The sequence below is a fragment of the Pleurodeles waltl genome, chromosome 3_1 (genome assembly GCF_031143425.1).
Source record: "Pleurodeles waltl isolate 20211129_DDA chromosome 3_1, aPleWal1.hap1.20221129, whole genome shotgun sequence".
Lineage (NCBI taxonomy): Eukaryota > Metazoa > Chordata > Amphibia > Caudata > Salamandridae > Pleurodeles > Pleurodeles waltl.
The window spans coordinates 1,668,801,809-1,668,821,135 of record NC_090440.1 but is presented as its reverse complement, the minus strand read 5'-3'; positions in this window follow the sequence as shown (position 1 = coordinate 1,668,821,135).

Below are 19,327 nucleotides of genomic sequence, written 5' to 3'. Positions count from 1 at the left end.
ATCATGCAACATTTCGGAATTCTCTACTGGAGCCTGCGCTACCTGCTCATGCAAAACGGCGGTCCCTTTTGGACCCGCTCGTGCCCTGTCCTGGACATACCATTTCCATTTTATAATGCTGGCTTCTTGCGCATGTCCAATTCTATGAGTTTTTGGGGAACTCATCACCCACTGCATGATGGGAATTTCAGGCCTTAAAATCACATTGTGTCCCAGTGTAATTTGCTCAGTATCAACCAGGGCCCAATAGCAGGCCAGCAGCTGCTTCTCAAAGGGAGTATACCGCTCTCCTGCCTCAGGTAACTTCTTTGTCCAAAATCCCAGGGGCACCCTCTTTCTTCCTTGTTTTTGCCATAAACTCCAATTGGCATACTGCCCCTGGACTGTCACATTCAACTCAATGTCTCCCTCTCGAATCGGCCACAAATCCAAAGCATGCTGAATGGCGTCTTTCGCCAATTCAAACGCGCGCTGCTCCTGCTCTCCCCATTCAAACGCATTTTTCTTTCGTGTAACTTTGTACAATGGGGCCAAAATCTGAGACAAATGGGGTATATGTTGTCTCCAATACCCGAATAGTCCAATAAAACTCTGGGCTTCCTTCCGATTTCGCGGTACTGCGAATTCCTTATTCTTTTGTTTCACTTTTGGCAACACTTCTCTGTGTCCCTGATTCCACTGAATGCCCAAAAATTTCACGCTCGGAGACGGTCCCTGCACTTTCTCGGGGTTAATCTCCCACCCTTGATTCTGCAAATGTTCCACCACCCTGTCTAGCTGAATTTGCACCTGTTCTTGCATCTCTCCCTGCATCATCACGTCATCTATATAGTGAGAAATTTGCACTCCAGGAACCACTGGTACTTCATCCAAATGCTCTGCCACCAGCCGGTGGCAGATAGTGGGGCTATGTAAATACCCCATGGGTAATCTACAGAAGGTGTACTGACGCCCCGCCCATTGGAATGCCAGCTGAGGCTGGCTCTCAGTAGCTATTGGTATCGTAAAGAAGGCATTGGCAATGTCAATGGTTGCATACCAAGTCCCACTGTGTTTCTGTATGTTCTCAATCAAGGTAATGGTGTCTGGGACCGCTGCAGTCAGAGGAGGTGTATGTTTATTCAATTGGCGATAATCAACGCAAATCCTCCAACTGTTATCACTTTTACGAACAGGCCAGAGGGCATTATTCCACGCAGTGGTGATGGGAACTATTACCCCGGCCTCTAGTAAATCATGTATAGTCTGGCTAATCTCCTCATGTCCTCCCGGTATTCTGTACTGTTTCATTTGAATCACCTTAGTAGCTTGGGGAAGTGTTACCGGAGGAATCTTCAACAGCCCCACCCTTGCGGCGGCTATTGATATAAATCTTTTGGAACCAAATTGATAACATCCATCTTCCAAATGTAGGGTCATCCCTTTCAAAATGTCAATTCCAATAATGTATTCGGGAATGGGCACAATCAGGACAGTGTATTCTCTCTTTGGAAGTGCCCCTATTTTCATGGGAACCACTATCTGCACTGCCGGGGTTTCTTTTCCGCCCAATCCCGTAATGGTGAAGTACTGTCCCCTGAATTTTCTTGGATTGCCATGAATCAAAGTGGCCTCCGCTCCGGTGTCAACGAGGGCTCGAACTTTTTGAACATTTCCACGTTTCCAATAAATTTCTACTTTGACATGAGGTCTGTTATCTTTGCGAGCCCATCCCTGCACCGGAGTTTGGCCTGTTTCCTAATCTATTTTCACTCTGCGCACATCAGAGTCTGCCCAAGTCAAATCTGGATACAGTTTGCGGTAATTCTCAGGGAACTCCTCCTCCCTGTCTCTGCTTCGCAACCTCTCTGAGCTTACCAGCTCCCTCTCCCACTCTCTTCCTCGAGTTTTCCCAGAACCTGTCAGTTCCCGGTCTCTCTCCCTGCTCCGGGTTCCCTCTGCGCTTCGGTGCTCTTCCTCCCAATTTCCGTCCTCTGGGGATCTCTCTCTACGGTGGGGTTCTCTCCCTCTCTCTCCCTTTTCACCCTCACGCTCCTCCCCTCCTGCCTTTCTCTGGTTCACCACTTTGTTATCCTTCTTGTTCCCTTTCCTGCTCCCCTCCTTTTTATCCAAACCGCGTTTGCGGTACATTTCCCACATGTCCTTGGTGCTTATCCCATCAATTTCATTCCTGGTCACCCCATCTCGCAGCAAGGCCTGAAACATGTCTCGCCTTGTCACCCTGTTGTTATCAGTACGATTCTCAGACCGTGAATTCCTCTCTGGCTTAGCCCATTCTCCTAAATCACTTAACTCACGCACCGCTTCTACCACCTGAGACAATGGGTTACCCGTCTGATTAATTAACAAAGTCATGATGACATGCTTATATGCAGGAGGAGCGGCCCTAATCAGCCGGTTTCGCACAGACACACTTAAAATTCCATTCATCAAATCATGGGCATTACCCATAAAGATAGCTGTTTTCATCCCTTCTTCCTTCAATCTCTGTACTGCATCTCTCAAAGTATACCAAGGTTTATCATTAGGCGGCCAGTCTGACTCTGTCGGATACTTCTGAGCACACCCTTGCGCAGCTAGCTCTAACAAATTGGTCATGGGACCATTCCCTGGATAGGTTCTAAACTCATTTTGAATAACCGGGTCTATGCTTAACATACAAAGCCTCGGGGCGTCGCCGTGATCCAATTGGACCCCCTGGCCCCCCATATCGTGCACCCGCACCAACCACGTAAGCAATGTTTCCCCAGACCTCTGTCGAAATCTGTCTATCACATCACTTAGTTCTTGCTGTGTATAATCCTCCAGGGCATCCAACATCACCCCTCCAGGATTAGCTGGGCTATGCTGTAACTTTCGCCGATATATGGGCTGCGCACGGACAACATTCCTGCGCTCTGTCTTCTCCTGTCTAACATCTTGGCAGTCATCGCCCCCGGACCCATCTGAAAAATCAGATGTATCCCAGATGTTTCCATCCCAAAATTCAGGGTCAAAGGCTAATCCTGCCTGAGAGATAGCTAAATGCACCTTCTTTTTATTAACTTTCCCTCTTCGTTTCTTGTGTTTATATTTAGCTACGCTAACAGCCGTTCTCTCTGCAACCAGTTGGTACATTTCCAACTTATCACTTAATAATTTATTTTGACAAGCTAGCATGGTAGAGGAATTTCGGGCTTCTACTAACTCCTTCCCCAGCTGCTCGTGGTCTTTTTGTAACTGTAAACATTTTTCATACAACTTTCGGTACGCAGAAAGCAAGATCCAGCCTCGCCTCCCCAACGCACAAACCTCCCTTCCCTTGTCAATTGAAACTTTCCGTAAACATATAAGAAGATCTTCAGGTTCCACATTCAACATACACGCATTCCAATTTTCACACAAACCAGCACAACGTGACCATTCCTGAGCTAAAAGTTTATACGGGGCAGTTTCCCATCCCGGTATTTCTATGTCTGGATTTGCTACCTGAGAACCTGCTTTTGAGCTCGCTTTGATCTTATTAAGCATTTTCCCTTTTTTTTTTTTTTTCGAATCCTGCAAATGACTACGCCAATTTGTGCTGCTTTACTCTTCAGAATATCAAAACTATGCACTTCAGGATATTTTAAGGCACAATGTAAAGCAATCACTCTCAAACACCTTCGTAAGTAGAATAATCAAGTTTATTTAAGGGGCAAGTTCTCAGCTAGCAAAACTAAACCACACTAATATATATATATATACATCAGGAGAATAACATGAGAATAATGATAAAGATATAAGCACTCTGTGAATAATTGCAAGAGTAAGTGCATATAATACAAGCACACACAATATACCTCAATGCTCAATAGCATGAAAATGACTGCAAGAATAAGTGCATATTACGCGCGCACACACAATATACTTCAATGCTCAATAGCATGAAAATGACTGCAAGAATAAGTACATATTACGCGCGCACACACAATACACTTAATAAATTGAAAAGCTTCACCGAAAAGAGCGTCTGCATCCCTCCGCCGTACACAAAGCTGGGGAACCCAAATCAGCTGGCACAGGGAGCCTCTGTTCGGGACAATCAGTCCTCCTGGCGTTGCGTCCAACCCAGAAGAGAGTTCCTAAACCAGCCCATCCAGGCCCCCAACTTTTATAGTATTTACTAACGCCCAGGAGTCTTTTCTAGAAAAAGACCCCCTCCTTTACAAATTGTGCAATCGGCGGTACCTTGTTCACCCTTCGAGACGTCTCCTCAGAACGGGCCAAGTTCCCAGGAGAGGACTCCAAGGTGAAGCTTGCATTCCTCCTTGTGTACAGGCGCATCCCCCTGTTGTTCTAACTGATAGCTCGTGGAATGTAAATAGCGCCCTTCGTACCAGGCAGATGGAGCGAAGTTGAGCAGAAAACACCCCACCCTTCAGCTTGCCGAAGCTTGTGGAAAAACACAGAACAGTGCCTTACGCACCGAACCAGACTCGACAAAATGGAGTCGTGAACCAAAATGGAAGCGAAGGCCAATGAAAGCAGAGGCCAATGGTCCACACTCTGCACCACTGTTTACCTTGCACGTAGTGCTGCCACATGCACGTAGCGTATGTAGCAATACAATTGGTTGAGACATCCCTGATGCCATGGCCACTGTTATTTGGAAGGAACCACTTTCCAGGAAATGGAGCACTGACAGGACTTGCACTAGAGGGGGGATATCAGTGGGCTGCCGGATAGCTGACATCAGGTCTGGCTCCAATTGGGCACACAGTTCCTGGATTGTGGCACGATCAAGTCTGTAGGTAATGATAATGTGTCTGTCCTCCAGTGTTGCAAGGTCCACCAGGGGTCTGTACACCAGAGGATGCCGCCATCTCGTATGCAGCCTCAGCGGTTGGAGCCTATGGAAGAGAACGGTGAGCAGAGGGTCACATTCCCACATCTATTGCACTAATGCTGTTTTTTTAACTTTACAGAAACAAAATGTGAATCCTAAAATCATTTGCCGCGCCAATGTCTGCTGTGACGCAGTTATGTGCCATGCCCTGTGGACCCCTGAAATGGCGGATGCCTGACCTGTGAGGAGGGACAAGTGTAAATGAGGTAATTGTGCAACTTTGCTTTAGCTATCATTGGGCCCTATGGGTTCCAGGAGCCAATGGCGATGTACGCCGGTGGTGACGGGACGCACCGCCGCGGACGTCACCGCCATTTTCTATCTGTCCACTCACTTGCTACCTGGACATCAACAGGAGAAGACCTACACTGCAAGTGCTGCTGTGACCTGTGTCTGGAAGCGACAATCGCTCGAGTGTCTGGGGAAAGGGCCCCTGCCTTAACTGAGGAGGAGTTGGAGAAACTGGTGGATGGGGTCCCATCCCAGTACACGCTACTCTACGGTCCTACAAACAAACAAGTGAGTACACTGTGAGCATGATGCGTGGGCCATGAATGTCTGGAGTGCTGTGTGTGTAAGCCACATGTTGTGGGGGGCTGAGGGGTCCTGGCCAGAGTGCAGCATCTGAGGTGGTCAATGTATGTGTGTCAGGGGGTGGGTAGCATCTTGTGGGCAATGAGTGTGACGGTCCGGACGGGTAACTATTTCCCTTTTCTGCTGTCTTTTCTCTGCAGGTCAGCGCCCACCAGAAAAAGGGTATTTAGCATGCCATCGACAAGGAGTTGTGAACCCTAGGGGTCTTTGACAGGCAGAGCACCCACTGCCGCAAAAGGTGGGAGGACCTGAGCCGCTGGGCAAAGAAGTTGGCGGAGGCCCACTGGGGGCTGGCCTCCCAATGAGGAAGGGGTGCCCGTCGCACCATAACCCCGCTGATGTTCCGCATCATGGTGGTGGCCTATCCGGAGTTGGATGGGCGCTTGAAGGCATCACAGCAGCCACAAGGGGGTGAGTATTGAATCTGACTCCTGCTGTGCGTGCATTAAGAGTTACCTGGGTGGGGGGTGGGGGCTATGGGTGCCCTTAGGCCAGGGTGAAGATGGCAGGGTAGATCCCTTGTTGGGCAGGCTCTGAGGCACACCTACACCAATAGTGTTAGTGGGCATCTACTACTGGGCAGGGTCCTTTGGGTTTCTGGGGTGCACCTGATGGCGTTAGGCATTGTACCCCATGGGCTGGTGGCTATCTTAGGAACTGGTTGGGCATGTCCTAGTGCATAGGGCTGCTCCCTGTGGGTTGTGTCCGCCAACAGTAGTGGTGTTGCTGGCATGGACCAAGTGTATCTTCTGTCTCTCTCTCCCCCCCTTTTTGTTTTGTCACCCTGTCCTTATGTGCATTAGCATCATCTGCCGGAGGATCAGAGGCACCAGCGACAGAGGGAGATGCATCACACATGGGCCTTGAGGCTGAATCCACCAAGGGTGAGGGCACCAGTGGGACAGAGGGCGAGGAGAGCACCTCGACAGGGACAGGAGGGGACACCACAGACAGCGACTCCTCCGATGAAAGCTCCCTGGTACCCACTCGGTACCCACCCCAACAACAGGTACAGCCGCCACCCCCCTACCAGCACCGCCCTCCCAGCAGCCGCTCAGCGTGTTTCCTGTGCCCGCTCACCCAGGAAGGTGGGCATCTCCTTCGCCCCAGGCACCTCAGGCCCTGCCCCAGTCAGCCCTGCTGCCCTCAGTGAGGAGGCTATTGACCTCCTGATATCCCTCACTGTTGGACAGTCAACCATTCTGAATGCCATCCAGGGTGTTGAGAGGCAAGCACCGCCACCTGCACCGCTGACAGGAGCACCACTACCAGCAGCAGCAGCCCCAGTGGGCAGCCAACCGAGGCTGCAGGGGATGGGCTGGAGTCTCCCCCCACCACTGCCAGCACCGACACCAGCACCACCACTGCCACCACTGAGCAGCCATCATCACCAGTGGACAGTGAGTAGTCCTGCCTTCATGGGCTGTTGTGCGTCTTGGCCCCTGCAAAGCATGTGGGGGTGACACCCAGGTGAGAGACTGTAACCTTGCACTCCCCAAGATCTGCATCACAGGGCACAATGCCCCCTCCAGGACCAGTGGAAGAAGCCATCCACTCACCCTATCCTTGGCAGGATGAAGCAGACTGGGCACAAAGCCCCCTCCAGGACCAGTGAAGAAGCCATCCACTCACCCTATCCTTGGCAGGAGGAAGCAGACTGGGCACAAATCCCCCTCCAAAACCAATGGAGAAAGGCATCCACTCACCCAATCCTTGGCAGGATGAAGCAGACTGGTCACAAAGCCCCCTCCAGAACCAGTGGAGAAAGGCATCCACTCAGCCAATCCTTCGCAGGATGAAGCAGACTGGGCACAAAGCCCACTCCAGAACCATTGGAGAAAGGCATCCATTCACCCAATCCTTCGCAGGATGAAGCAGACTGGGCACAAAGCCCCCCTCCAGAACCAGTGAAGAAAGGCATCCACTCACCCAATCCTTGGCAGGATGAAGCAGACTGGGCACAAAGCCCCCTCCAGAACCAGTGGAGAAAGGTATTCACTCACCCAATCCTTGGCAGGATGAAGCAGACTGGGCACAAAGCCCCCTCCAGAACCAGTGGAAGAAGCCATCCACTCACCCTATCCTTGGCAGGATGAAGCAGACTGTGCACAAAGCCCCCTCCAGAACCAGTGGAGAAGCCACCCACTTGAGAGACTGTGGCCTTGTGCTCCCCAGGACCAAGCAGTGGGCAAACCACCCACTTGAGAGACTTGAGAGACTGTGGCTTTGCACTCCCCAGGACATCGCTGTGGGCATGTAGCCCCCTCCAGGAGCAGTGGCGTTGTCCCATCTTCGGGCTGAGGTGCCTCTCCCTTCCCTATCCCCCTGAGGTGCCATTGTGTTTGCGACCTGATGCCCCAGCAGTGTTCTCTCCGTATTGAGACAGAAGTCAAGTGTGGGCTTGGCCCATGATTTTTGGCCCAGTGGCCCACGGACATTTGTGAATGGACAATGTAGGGCCTTCTGTACATATTGTATATTTGTGTTAATACTGTTTTTCAAACTCCATAGTACATCTGCCTATTTCTAATGTATCACTAATTTGACTCAATTCTTTTTGTCCTTGCATTCTTCCAGGGGGTTACGGGGTGTATATGTAATGTTGTTGCATGTGTTTGTGTGTATGGTGTTGTGGGTGGGGATGGGGGTGTTGCGTGTGTGTGTCACTCTCTTTTTCCTTCCCCCTCCCCTGTGTACTATGTGCAGTACTCACCGTCGTAGTCGCCACTGTCTTTGATGTTCCTGGTAGATGAGGAGGTAGACCAGCATCAGCAGGAACTGTAACTCGGGCTCCATGGCGTCCTGGTTCTTCGTTGAGTGTCGAGAGGTGAGTGGTTTCCCTTCCAATTCCTGTTTCCGCTGTGCTTTTGATGTCGTTGGTACCACCCCGGAAAAGCTGACGGACTGGCGGGTTGTGATGTGGTGGGCAGTACATTGTCTTCTGCCTGTCTGTTGGCGGTGACCGCCGTGGAGTTTGTTGCTACCCCATGGCGGTCGGAGTGTTAAAGTGGCTATCTGTGTTGGCGGTCTCCGCCGTGGTCGTGATCCCATTTTTTTTACTGCCGGCCTGTTGGCGGTTTTACCGCCACTTTAACACCGACCGCCAGGGTTGTAATGAGGGCCAATGTGTTGTGAAAAAGGTGTCCGGAGTACCCAAGCCCTAGGCTCAAATATTACTCTAACAAACTCAGAGCACGTGAAAAGACAGTAATTCACTCTTTTCCTCTGGGGGTGATACTAGGGATGACCCACAAATAAAAGTGATTGAAAACATGCTGATAAACAGGGCCCCCAGCGATGCCAGATTTGATAAGATATTCTGCTTCATCGCTATACCACACCTGGTGAAATTCTATAGCTATTTCAGAGAATCATGAGTGGTTACACCTTCTGTGAAGGAAGTTTACATATCCTTAATATGATATCATAAGGAGTGTTGCACATCCTACAGTTAACTGCATTGCATTGCTAAACTTGTAACTTAAGATCTGCAGGAGAATTCTAGTGAACAGATTGGAGAACCTAATGCCCTCTTGGGAAGGGCTTAATCAGTGAAGCTTTATGGTGCACTGGCAAACCTTCAATACTTTTTATGGAGAGGTGAAATTGATGTAAGATTTCAATGGTCATCCTAGCACTAGACACTGAGAAGGTGTTTGACTGAGTTGACTGGATTTTTCTGGGAAGCAATTTAGTGGAGCTAATCAAGGATGTCCCTTGCCACTACTCCTGTTTGCTTTATCAATGAAACTATAGGTTCAGGTTATCACAGGGGTGGAGGGGATATCTTTTGGTGTCAAGATTCACAAGTTCCACTGGTTCATGTGAAACATATTATAGATAATCTGTAACCCAGAAAGGTGCATGCTAAGGTTATTAGAAATCCTGTATCACTGGGTAATCTCAAGGCTCAAGGTGAACCTTATCAAATCTGAAATGCGAGGCATGGGGCTTTCACACAGAACCAGTGAGAGACTGGAAAGGATATCCTCTGTCATTAAAATATTTAAAATATTAATGGGAAAAAGTCCTAACATTTTCTTCACCTACTTGTCTTTCATAAAACATCTTTATACTTGATCATCACGAAGATGACATTTGCAGTACATCGTTCTGAAACACCTCAATCATGGTAAGGAGCATGAAGACCTGCAAGTGCTTAATCCCCGTAGTCTAACCATTGACTCACTGCTCTCTCGATTCTTCCCCACTGCCATTGCTGTGGATTTCTGGCAGTAGACCTTAGTTCCTGCTGCTGAGCAGAAGCGCTCAAGTTTGGTCAGGAGTGCAGGGACAGAACAAGGGGAATTGGTCAAGAAATAGAGAAAATTGTTAGTAAAAAGGGCCAATTTTACCTGTGTCCCCTTGATATCCAAACCTGTAATCAGAGGATTCACCATCACTTGATGGAGAAAAGATTCAATTGTGAGGGAAATAAGTCAAGAGGGAGAGGGGACAGCCTTGCCATGTGCCAGAGTGACTAGAATAGGTTCAGATAGATGAGAGTGTATCCACAGTTTTCCAGAAGGTCTTACATAATTTGCTAATATGAATTATTTCAGTTAGGGGCCTAGAGATATCTTGTCTAGTGCTAGAAATGACCAATCCTAACAGTCAAAAGCCGCCTCCACTTGTGTGTCACCGGAGAGCGTCTTATCCATGACCCTGAGGGTCAGTCGTTGTTGTCTCCTGTATGTCTATTCCTGAGAAAGCCTGATTGATACGGTGACACTGGCCATGGCCAGACCCCTCTCAAACGATAGGCCAAGCCTTTGCAGAAAATCTTCACATCACTACTGAGGAGTACAATCAGATGATAAAATTCACACTTCTGAGGATCTTCTCCAGTTTAACTATTAGTGCAAGAAGGGATTCTATCACCTCCTGAGACTCTAGGAACAAATTATACATGTCATCAAGTTGGGGGCTAGCAGTCTGGCAAAGGCCTTGTAAAAGGGATTTGGGAACCAACCTGGGCCTGGGGCCTTATTATTATGGTGCATTTTGATGGCCTGCAGTATTTCTTCCATTGTTGTATGCTGTTCCAATTCACCCTTACCTCAGGATGAAGCTCTGAAGAAAATATATTCATTCCGCAAGTCAGGGGGGAAATGTACTCATCCATTAAGAACAGTATAGTATTGAGTAAAGGTCTCTAGGATCCCACAGTCTGTTTCAAATTCTCCCTGGTTGTCTACAACTGATATTTGTGGTTCTAATAGTCTATGCACTTGCATCTTATGGGCCATAAACCAATCAGTTTTATCCTCTCCAATATAGTGGTTTCATCTCAAGCAAGTTGTGGCCAGCATCATTGGTCAGTACTTTTACCAGGTCTCACCTGGCCCTTCACAGGGCACTCTGAGATGTGAAACAGGGTCTGTTCTTTAAGTCTACCTGCAGTCTTGCTCCTTCTGTCTCTACTTTTTGGTGCTTAGTCTGAGCTGACCTTAGGAAAGTGTTTTATTTTAATGAATTTGCCCTTGATTACTGCTTTCATGGCATCCCATATAGTTGCCCACTGCAGCTCGTCAGTCTCTCATTCTCTTTAAAGTAATTGTCTACCACTTCTCTTATGTTGTCCCTAAATACTGAGTCACAAAACACTATCTCATTTATCCTCCAGGCCCTGTATGGTGGATCGTCTGTGGACTGACACTGTCATTGGTATAGTCTGGCAGAACTCGGGCACCAGTTGCTTTGGACCCAACCCAAGGGTAGACAGATGGGGAGACAAAGAAGTAAATGATTCTAGAGCAAAGATCTTCAATAGTGGAGTGCGACGCCTAGGGGTCCGTGGAGTCCTGGGAAGGTGGATGCGCATTCCCCCAGCCGATCTTTAAAATGCTTCAGCTGAACTTTCATTCATTGAGTCTCCTGTGCTGTGAAACAAAACCGCAGAGAAATCTAAAGAAGCCTTCGTCCCAGGGTGTCTGCTTTCTGATAGAAATGCAAATGTGAGTGACCAGTTGATCTGCAAATGCAAAGGGTAAAATATGTAAATGTAAACGAAGCCAGGGAGCTGGTTTTGGCTTTAATTGATCAAATTACGCAAAGCTTTTTGCTGACAAAAATGTTTTCTTTTTTTCTTTTAGCAACTGAACTGTAGAGTGTGTGCTTTCAATTGATTGTAATTGTATATACACAGCACATACTACCCCTGAGGAGGTGTTGAAGGGGCAGCTATTAAAAAAATTGTATCACGTATGGTCTGGTATTACTTAAATCTACATTTTGGAAGCACCATTTTATCTTAAACATTTATGTGCGTTTTGTAGTGGCCTATCTTATTCTGTGTGTAATTCAAATATAAAATAATGACTTACATAGTCACAGTGCTTTCTGTCACAGGCTGTGACCTCGTGGCACTAAAAATACACGTCATTATTCTTCACTGCACCAAATAAGATTTAATTCTGTAGCTCTCTGGTTATATACGGACCTCTGCAGTGCATTAACTAATAGAAGTTTCATAATGCACTACAGTGCATTTCCCAATGAGTAACAACTTTCTTTTATTTATGTTTCATTTAAGCTGGCTGTTATTTATATGTAGCTATCTGATGGTGAAAGACCTAAAAAACTTGCTGAATATTTTGGGGCATATTTATGAGAGGCTTGGACCACTGGAGCGTCACTTTTTTTGATGCTCCTGTAGCACAAGCCTCTCAATCATACCTATGAGGTGACGCAAAGTCACCCTGCGTGGCTTTGCAGGGCCTCATACATATGAAGTCAAAGCAGTGCAAGCCACTGCGTTGCCTTAATCTGCATCAAGGAGGCGTTATATTGGCATTGCGGTGGGTGTTCTCACGCAACACCCATGGATTTGGATGCTCGAGATTTACAAAATCACATAAACTGGAGTAGTGCCAAAACCTTACGCCTCCCAGAGGAGGTGTAATGAGAAGAAATATTTTCATTTCTTCTCATTTTTTCCTCTTTCCATGTGTGTTGCATTCTGCAGCACACATAGAAAAAGGAAAATGTCTCTTGTGATTGTTTTTGTGCAGGATGGGGTCCCTTCATGCACAAAAAAAATCCTGCCTACGTTGGCTCTAGGCAGCAATTTGTGTGCCAGCGCAGGGGAAAAGGACAGGAATTAACGATATTTCATAAATATGGGACATTCCTTCCCTTTTATATTGGTGTGGGGCAGTGTAGCAGGAAGACTTGTGGCGCTGCCCGACGCCAACTCCTCATAAATGAGGACCTTTGTTTTTAGCCGCACCTCTGACCATGCCCCCACACTGACCTTTGGTTTGCTAAACACTGTTTAATATTATTTCCTCACTGTAAAAATGATTTGTCGTGGGAATTGGAGATGTTTTTGATTGTCGATGATGAGGAGTACCAGGTTCTAGAAATTTTTGTCAGGAGGGAGTACTTACTTCAAAAAAAAATTGAGATGGGACTTCAGCATCAAAACATTTACAGACCTCTGTTCTAGAGTGTGATTGATGAACATTAGATAGAAAGTGTAGTCCTTTTCCACTGCATGTCATGTGCACCAGGCATCGATCAGTTTCAAGTCGTCGAGACCCAGAGTCAGGGAGGAAGGAAGATTTAGTGTGCGGCAAGTGGGTGTGATCTATCTATACTGGTCTCCAATGCCATGCTGAAGTCTCCCCCTCCCTTGTGATTGCCAACTGAGTGTTGAGTCATGTAGGGGAATAGCTAGGAAAAAAACTGTTCTTTATTTTCATTTGGACCGTAAACCAATGTTATTGTCATCCTCTCCTCCCCAACGGTCCCCTATTTCATGATCATCCTCCCATCCTGGTCCCTGGGTGTTGACTCTATTTGAAAGAGGCTGCTGCTTCCACCACAATTGCCACTCTCTTTGTTTTGATTGTGGTAGTATGATTATTGTGGGAAATGACATGAGGAGCATTGTATAACGTCGTCAGCAAGAGATGAGTCTCTTGTAAGAGTGTAACATCCATCCTCTTTAACTGAAGCCAAATAAGCAATAAAGCAAAGAACACACACAAACAGAAAGTCCCCCTAATTAAGGTTTGGCACATACCCCCTTGGGCTTTCGGTTGAAATAGAGTGTGAGGGGAAAATGAAGCAAAATGAGAGGCATGCATCCTACTGTTCTCTACAGTAGTGCTAGTTTTTCTAGGCTGAAAGAGGTATTATTCCTCTGGACCAACCTGCAGGTTACCTACAGTTATATTGCCCATCAATATACCCAAGAGGGGAAGTACTAATATCACATAACACATCCAAGGATGTAGGGAGTTTATGTCAGGCCCTGAGTCAAAGTCTGTATTCCTCTTTTGGTAGAAGATCAGACATTCTGGGGATGTGAGCTGCCCTTAGCAGGAGATTTGAGCTCGCACCAGGTAATGTGGGCGAGTCTGATGGCCTGGCCGCTTTCATTATCTTGTCTTTGTGCTAAAATTATTTGACTCTAGCTAGGACATCGAATGTCAGGTTGTTCCTGCTTTGATGCATATTAAAGACCAAATGTGTTGGATCTAGATCAATTTATTATCCTCAGGGCTTTTTAATATAGATTTGAACAGATCTTGAGCGTATTGTAGGAAGTTGCATTCAGGAATGGTGTCTGGGATGCCTTTGTTTCTTCTGGAATGGTTTTCCCCAGCCTCAACTATGTCAGTGTACCATTGGCATCTCTTTTGAAGCTTCTTCATGTGCACTCCCAATTCGTCCCTTTCATGAGCTCCATCTGCTACCACCTCCTACTGTGATCCATTTTTCTGTCCAACTTTTAAACAATGTGGTCTAATCTGCAAATGAATTCACAAAATCTTGCTGTACCATGCCCATCTCTACCTTGAATTCTCCTGTTATCTGCTGGATATCTTCTCTCATAGCAGGGGCACCATGTCTGGGCCCCAGCAGTGGATTGAATGTTTTGAGACAGCCCATTCCCTCCGGTGTCTGGCATGGTCATCATCAGCTGTGGTTTCTGTGCCTGTAAAAGATCTTTAATGGATCTCCTGTGCAGGGTTTCACCAACAGGTAGCTGGGCAGCAAAGAATTGGGGGGTTTGGAGGCTATCCAGTTGGTGGAAAGAGACAACAGACAGGGTACTCGCAGTACAATGTGCACAGGAGGGCCCTCCTGAAACCCCATACAGGAACAATATCCCAATGCTTCTACCTTTCTGGCCTGTTGTTAGGGCTTCATTTAATTTTAAACAACAAACTATTGAGGAATAATTCTAGAGGAACAACACAAGACTGACCCACTCCTGATTTTTATGCCTGTAGTTTTAGAGGAAAGATAGGCTGTATGGATGAGCCAGACAGATACCCCAGCCCAGAGTTCAAGGTTCTCCAGCAACATTGAATAGTTAGCACTATTGTTATCTGCGGAGCGCAAAGAGTGTAAGGGACGGTTTCTTATCTTGATCAATAGACAACAGTAGCTCCTTCATATATTGGCTGGAGCTGATTTATTGTTATTCAGACCCTGTTTAAAGGTCCACAGGGTAAGTAGAGGCTACTGGACCACAGCCAAGGGGACTGGGGTCATTTCAATATACTGTCCTTGTGTCCATCCTATCATGGCTATGGAACAAGTTCAACCCCTACAGCATTTGACTCTTAATGGTAGCAATGGTGAGCAGTCATAGGCTTCTAGAAGAGGTTAGTGTGAGGGTACAACAGGCCCAGAGCTCAGTGAACACCCAGCAGTAACATAAACATCCAGACAAGCATGTTTCTTTACTTAATGAAAGTGTTTTACTTACAATTTAAAACTCTACTCTGCACAAAGCCAAAGTACCAGATACCCAATAACTGGGTGTTAGAGAGACACAGCTGGGAAGGCTGTCATCCTATTACTTCCCCCACCACTTTTGTTACACCGCTCATAATTATTGGTGAAGGTTCAGTGCTTCCTATTCTTGAGCTTTAAGTCTATTTTGGCAGTATTTGTGCACAGTTTTCCTCTATTCTTTGAGTCATGGGAGGCTGCAATTTGTACCACCACTTACAGTTTATGCTCACTCAAAGGACGGCAACTGTGGTCTAGTTATACGGCACCTCAGCTCAAGTCTTGGTTAAGGACTCTGGCATTCCCTGGGTTGAGGGGATGATGCAGTCCTCCTTCCAAAAGCAGTCCCAAAACAGCTATTTATCAGCCTCCAAGTGCTTTGATCAATGATGGCCTAATCCAAACAGGTGGTGTGCAGAAAGTCAGTGGCAAGAGCTGATAGTTAGAGCCAGATGTGTCAAACATTTTTGTGATCGCAAACATGCATTTCGGGATGTAACAAGTTCAATTTGCGATTCAGTAACTTGTTATCGAATCGCAAATTGGATTTGCGACTACATACTGATTCGGTATTAGGAAGGGGCGTGTCCCTTCCTAACACCAAATCGCAGAGGTATGTATGATTGTTTTGTGAGCACGAATGCGGTCGCAAAATAATCACAGTTACCACCAATTTCAAATTGGTGGTTACCCATTCGCAAAGGGTAAGGGGTCCCCAGGGACCCCTTCCACTTTGTGAATGCATGCAAAAACATTTTTTATGAGCAGGCAGTGGACTCTTAAAAAATGAAAAGAAAACTTTTCATTTTTCTTTTTTAAACACATCCTGTTTTCCTTTAAGGAAAACAGGCTGCATTTAAAGCAGAAAGATTGCTTTATTTAAAAGCAATCACAGACATGTGGTCTGCTGAGCCCAGCAGGCCACCATTCCTTTGATTGTAGCCATTCACAATGGGTCGCAGACTGCGACCTTCCTCATGAATACTAATGAGGTAGGTCCATTAGCGAGCTCTTACAAATCACTATATGAAACTCCTGGAGTTTCATACATTCCAATAGCTATTACCTAATTGCTATTCGCAAAAAATTTAAATTTGTTAATCGCTATTGGAAAGATTGATGCATCTGGCCCTTAGTGCTTCAGTGCAGAGACAAAGCATCTCAATGCAGCAGCTTCTTTTTCCAGGTTGTGTCATCCCATGGCATACACTTGACAAGTTCTGGAGCTTGCTGCTTGATGCGTTTGTTAAGGTACCATGGGGTGGGTGCCACAGTTTTACAGAGTTCTTTTTCAGGCACTCGGCTGCTCGGGTACAGGTCAACCAGTGCCACAACCTCATGTACAACATGCACTTTGCGGGTGCGCTGGCATTTATTTAGCTTTCTTCTAGGGCTGCATGTTGTGCGCCCCTCATCTACGAATCATTTTCTCCTGCCTAGTTCTGTGTTCACCTCCGTTTCTATTGGCTTTCTCCTATCTACAGTGTGTGACTACAATTGGACACTCCCCCTCCCCTAGACCAGGGGCTATTTGGCCTATATTGACAGAGTAAGAGACCACTCTTTCTTTTTTCCCCGCAACCTGTGGGTCGAAGTCCCACTTTACAGTTTTACCCAGTGTGACTGATTGTAATTGTACTGCATGGTCAATTGCCTGTCTCAGCATGCATTTTCACTTTTTCATGTGCAGTGGTTTGCCATGTCTTTCACATACATGCAGCTTGTATGTCATATTTGAATATCTGTTCTTTTCCATCTACAGGCCCTCGTGTTTAAGTGATCCCCAGGTAGTAACTTTGTATTACACTAATTTTGTCACCTCCTACTGATGTAGGCCCTTCCTTCTTTCAGCACCCGACTCATTAGTGCATGAATCTAGGGATCCTAGGCCCTGACGAATGCCCCCAGACCTCCTTTGGCTTTAGTTAGCGGGCAGAAACATGTTGGCCAGTGAACTGTAGGTGACTTTTTGAGTCATTATCCTCTAGAAGCGTCCCACTGTGTTTTTTAATCACTCCAACAATCACCGCGCATAAAGGTGCAAGACGACACAGGTGACTGATTAGGTGATTTTAGATTTTCTGTAGTACATCTGGATCCCACTGTTATCCAGATATTCTTTATCTCTGCACTCCCTCCAAGTTCTTTTAACGACAAGGTTGAGGTACTATCCTACCTGGATGGGGTTAGGTGGTCATATGATGAAGCATGACACTATATAGTGTGTGAGACCACCTAGTCCATAAGGAGACATTCCCCTCCTGATAACCACATTCAGCACACAAATAAGTCCTGAAGTCTGAGATAAACAGAGGGTCCAAGCTAATTTAACTCTACTTCGTACCCACGTAAACACCCCATACTCCTTGTGTAATTGGTTGTGTACTTTGGGGAGGCAGTATTGGGTCCATATCCTTTCCCTCCCCTCCTCTCTGATTGTGTTAAGATGATTTGAACAGCAGTGGGAGTATTTTCCAGGAGTAACCCGGGAACCCCGATCTCACTGTTATAAATTAGGAGCCAGCACCAGTAACTAGAAGACACAATCATAACCATGGCAGAAGGCCTCACATTTGACGATGAAGAGGTGATGGCTATTTTATCAGCACCTTCACAGCTAGGAGACACTGCACTGTCCAAAACCCTGTCCCAACTGGGTGACTGGGACACATTGGTAGAACTAAATTGGACACACGTCAAAACTATCCTCCACGGGGCAGTTTTGACAGAATATCTGCGGAGCAATGCACCACCAAGTGGTCTCATTGTAAATAATGAACCACGTATTTTTCTTGAGGCCCTAAAATTTTGAAAAGACTGGTCTCGAATTGCATGGAAATGCACCTGAAACTGGCTGATCCTCATAATAAAAACAGCCACCAGATTATCAGAAGCCTTACTAGTGCAGATTAAGGCCAGTGAGAATAACCTGAAGAAGGGTCTTACCACCCTCTCATTTAAAAAGAAGCTAGAGGAAACAAATAAAAATATTAATGAGTACAAGAAGTATTTGACCCAACAGAAAATCTCCAAATTCCAAAAAGATCTGAATAAATTCTCACATGAGAGAATTTACCCTTATACGAAAGCCGAATATGTCCCCAAATCCAACAACTCCTCCGATGCATCATCAGGCAGGAGCACCCTCTCTGACTCTGATAGTGATTCCTCCCTGACAACTCGACATCCACGAGGACATTGAGGGCCCCACCGAGGCATATGGAATCATCCACCCATGATGTCTCCATTCCCCCAATGAATAACCAACAATGGGGTTGGCCCACACACTATGGCCCCACCGCCCTGTTACAAGCTCCCATGTATCCACCGCATCCTGCACCATGGAATTTCCCCAGCTCCCCTTTTGTAGACAGAGGCCAGGGGAGGGGAAAAGGGAAAAAGAAGGGGGTCAGTTGGAGACCAAGAGAAGAACTTCCAGAGACCGAGTCATGGCAAGACAATGCCCCCTGCACCACAAAGACGTAACAGCTAGAGATGTAACAACCAGAGACAGCACTATCATTAATCTCAGCAATAGAGCCATTGACACAGACGAGCCAAGAGCTCTATATAAGGGACTAGGATTTGTCCCTACTCCAAAAATAGACCTTTTCAAAGTCAGAACCGAACTTTTGGAGTTCACTCACAAAATTCGTCTGAAGGCCTTCTTTTGGGAAAATCCCACCCTAGACCTAGAAACAGATAAGAACACAGGCTTATGACCTAAATCCACCTTCTGCCCCTCTATGAATCAAATGCTACCAGAGGTACTGGCACTTGAAAAATCTGTAACTCTGAAGATTGATAATTTACAACAATTACCTAACAATACCTTTCACAACACAAGTTCTCAAGAGTTAGCAGCTCTTGAACGCCTCACATCAGACCCCACAATAGTGATAAAACTAGCAGATAAGGGCAGAGCCACTGTAATAATACCGCAGCAGATGTACAGGGATGAATGCTAGCATTTATTGGGGAATACACAGCACTACAAGAGTTTATCAAAGGATCCCACATCAGAGATCCAGGAGGAGCCTTCCTTGTATCCAGAGGATCCGATAATGATTTGTTGACAAAGCATGAAGCGGCCTTCTGGGTCCAAACAAACCC